The sequence below is a fragment of the Cupressus sempervirens genome, chromosome 2 (assembly GCF_028749045.1).
Source record: "Cupressus sempervirens isolate cs-2001-9-10 chromosome 2, ASM2874904v1, whole genome shotgun sequence".
NCBI classification, from domain to species: Eukaryota; Viridiplantae; Streptophyta; class Pinopsida; order Cupressales; family Cupressaceae; genus Cupressus; species Cupressus sempervirens.
The window spans coordinates 212471111-212475447 of NC_143119.1; positions in this window are offsets into that span (position 1 = coordinate 212471111).

Genomic DNA, 4337 nt, shown 5'->3' on the forward strand with positions numbered 1-4337 from the left:
TAGGCAAAAGAAGTATGTTGATGCAAAGAGGATTGATTGAGAGTATAAGGTTGGAGATAGAGTCTTCTTAAGAGTGCAATCACACAAGAGTCTAATTCAATTCAGAAAGAGCTCTCAGTTGGCACCTCAATTCATTGGACCATTTAAGATCCTAGAGAGAATAGGACTAGTTGCATACCATCTAGCCTTTTCATGTAGCTTGTCACATATCCACAATGTGTTATATGTTTCTATACTTAGAGGATATATATATATATATGTATAATTTATCGACAGACCCTAGCTCTTCGAGGCTAAGAACTAGACCAGGTTAGAATCCAATGAGATTGTTAAGATGAGGTCACAACTTTACGTGAGGATGAAACACACATGAGATCTCAGTACCCATACATTTTTTATGAATTCCAAGAGGAAGTTCATGCCTAGTGGGGGAGGATGTGATGCCTCACCCTGATCCATCATAGCACATTTAATACATTTTTATTTTGATACATTATGAATTGATATGCCAAGACATTGTCTAATGGACTGGCCATTATTATTTTATTTTATGTCATGTGATGCTTTACTTTAAAATTCTTAATCATGTTATTTGATGTTTTATGAGCATACATAATGATGGTGTAGTAAAATAAATGAATTCAGGATTAGGATTAGGATTAATACTTTAAGTATGCAATTTTTAATGATTAAATATGTGAGCAGAAATTAAATAAAAATTATTTAAATGAAAGATTGATGTTTTGATTTATGTGATTATTTAGATGAGTTTTAAACATATACATATTATTTTTCTCAAATTACTAATGTGCAAATTCACTGTGTAGGATTATTAGCCAAGAAATCTAATGGAGAATCATTAATCAACCCTATGTACAATCTGTGAAACCTAGGGTTGATTCTAATGAAAGATGCAAACCCTGTTGTTTCATATTTTATTTGTACTGTAATCTGAATGTGTATATCATTATGTAATCATAAAGTTTTTAACGATATGTAACAATGAATCTTATGGTGTCACTTGGCACTCATAATTTGTATATGTGTATCAACATGATAATTAGGGTTAGCCAAGTAACCTATGAATAATTAGTTGGTAACCTGGATTAATCACCCTAAATAGGTTTAGTGGTAAGTTTTCTTTCCTACAGTTATTAGAAAGTTCAAATATTTTAAGCCAAATTAATAGGTCCTAAAATGATCCTAGAGGCCTAAATTAATGCAAACCAAGTACCTAGGGGGTATGTGTATGGGTTGGGGGCATTTCTAACCCTCTAGACTCTTTTTTGACTTTTATGACCTCCTAAATATCTCATTTTCCCTTTAGTACAAAAATTGAACTTCTCCATGAGTTTTCCAAGTTTACACTCCACCAAAAAGGTTGTCTTAATGGTAGGATCAAATTGGAAGACCCCAAAAGGCCTTTGTCAAGTATGGAGTTATTGCAATTTTAGGTAGGTGAGTTTAGAAGCCTATTTAGTTGAAACTTTGAGGGTTTAAGAGTGTTCACCCAATCTCTACATTTAGAGAGAGTAAAGTCAGGATTGAAAGAGGAAGAAAGATTAATTCTTCTCAAGATTCCAATTGCTATAACCATTTGAATCCTTCACAGTCTTGTTTCTTCATGTTGTGTTTTCATTTGCTTACGTAGGGCTTTTACATGTGTGTATTTTGAGGGATGAGTTATTATGGGTTTCTTAATTATTTTCCTTTCATGTTGTACATTTTTTTCTATGAGGAAAACTATAAGGGTTGTGTTGGCATTACTCACCCTTGGATAGGGATAAAGTGGCCATGTACAGGAGGAGATTCTCAATTGGACTCTAGGTTACTGCAGAGTCTCTCCTCATGATGAGGAGATGTAGAAAAGTAGGGTGTTATGGATACAAACCATTTTGTGTTTGGGATAGTGTGCCCATGTGGAGAGGAGATAGGTGTGGGCAAGGGGGTAGGGGGGTTTGAGGTTATGTTAGGGGTTAGGTTAGTATGATTTTTGATTGGTTAGTAAGTGATAGAATTAGCTAGTAGTTAAGAGTGGATGGTTAGATAGGGTTTAGTGGGGTTAGCTATGTTAGTTAAGTTAGTTTAGTAAGTGTTAATTTAGATTTGTGATTTGAAAAAATAAATTTAGTAGATAGTTAGTTAAATATAGTATAATTTTAGAATAGTGTATGTTAAATTTTGAAGTAAGTAGAATTAGTATTTTGTTTAAATAATTATTGTTTAAGTTTAAAAGAATTTAATTAAAATATATTTATATCATGTAAGAATTAAGTTGGTTAGGATTAGTGAATAGATACTAGTAATAGTTAATACTTTGGATAGTATGTTTTAATTAGTTTATGATTTAAAAGTATTAATGTTTTAGTTATTCTTAAATCTTTTTAATTAAATTGTATATGGTTCCTATTTTAAATAATCAATTGTTTTGATTAGAAAGTGAAATGAGTTAGTAAGTATAGTTAGAGGGGATTTTTATAGTAGGGATAGATAATGTATCCTCTCTTTATAATTGGATCATGAACTTAGTAATAAGGTGAGAATAATATTAGTATTAGAAAATTTTATTTAATCTTTTATTTTATTTAATGAAACATTAAAGTTTCCTTCAGTAATAAATCTTTAGGTAAAGTATTAAGGTATTGCTAGGGAAACATATGCCTGCATTTAACCATACTTATAGTTTAACTTGTAAAATGAATATATAGAATCATGCCAAAACCTAATCTATCTTTGGTAACCAGTCAAGCTTAACAATTCAATTGTGTCCCAAGAACTAAGGAACTGAATGCCTTTTCCAAATTATGATATTGCTTTCTAACTAGATGTCAACTCTACATCATGTTGAATCACAACTTGAATTCATTTCTAAATCTTCCCATAACCTTTTTAGGTGACATCTATTAATTTAGTGGATCAATTATCTTTTTTTTTTTCAAATTGTGTTTTTTCCCTATTATATTGGGCATGACATTCATGGTGAACCATTTTAAGCATGATTTCAAAGAGAATTGAAGGAGAAGTTTCTAGAAGGGAATGAAATGAAATGAGGGGTAGATTCATTGAATCCTATCTAATCTGACCTAACCCTAAAATGGATGGTGGAGGATGAACAAAAAAGGATCTTAATTGTAAAATTATAAAGATGGTTGGTGAGAAGCAAGAGTTGTCATGTGAGAGAACCTAAGGAAGAAAATGATTCTAGGGTATTGCTTCATTCAGTGACTTAAGATAAGATAATATATTGGTAAGCAAAGCAAGAAAGATTAAGGGTATGGATGCTTGAAGGCTGAACAAGCAATCAAAGTTGAAGAGTGTGAAAGCCAAGCAAAATGGGGGACTGAAATAGAGATCTGTAATCTACAAATGGAGTTGTAAGTTGTTATTAGATCAAGCCTTACTATTACTTTCTAATCATTGTATTAGTCTAGGGTAAATCCTTTGGATTAAGGTTGACCTAACAGTCATTTGTAAATCCTTTAATTGGGTGACATTCCAAGTGAATGATCCAAAGTCCTCTAGCAAGCCTCACTCCTAATAAGGTGATTGAAATATTTTAACCCAGTCACATTTAACAATGTGTTTTATAACCTTTAGCAGGGTTAGCATTTCACAAAGTATCACTATAGAAGAGTAAGAATGAGTAGCATATTATTGGTGATTTTTTCCAAACTAGGTTTCCATGTTAAATCATTATGTCAAATACATTATTGAATCTGTTATGTTTTATGTTTACATTTTTTGCAAATTGATTTTATAGTAACTTACAAGTTTGAGTGATTTCATGATCTAATGGATGCATGCATGATGAAATTTTTTTATGGATATGGGTTCACTAAGCTATGAAAAGTTTTATTTGTACATCTAAACCTTGGATAATTGATTCACACCCACCCCACCACCCCCCCCCCCCCCCTAGTTATTCTAAAGAATCCTAGTTCACATTATACTACCAAATTCTAACTCATCAAGTGCCCATTAAAATCCATATAATTGTCAATACTTTCTTCCATTCCATTTTCTTTATAAATCATCTTCACCAATCAACACTACATCCTTTAGATGATTTAGCACTTTACTGAATTAGCATAATGCCTTATCTATTCATGTTTGACATTAATGATAACATAATATCTAATCTATCTACTTCACATACATCTCCCTTATCTTCAACATGACCACTTGGGGCTAAAAATATCCTCCTTTGGCATTGGTGACAATGCAATATATGGAAACATATTTCCACATTATGAAACAAATCATCCAATCCATACAACCCAAATTATTCTTCATTGGGTTCTCTTCTCTACATTAGCAACATGCAACTCCATTCGTAA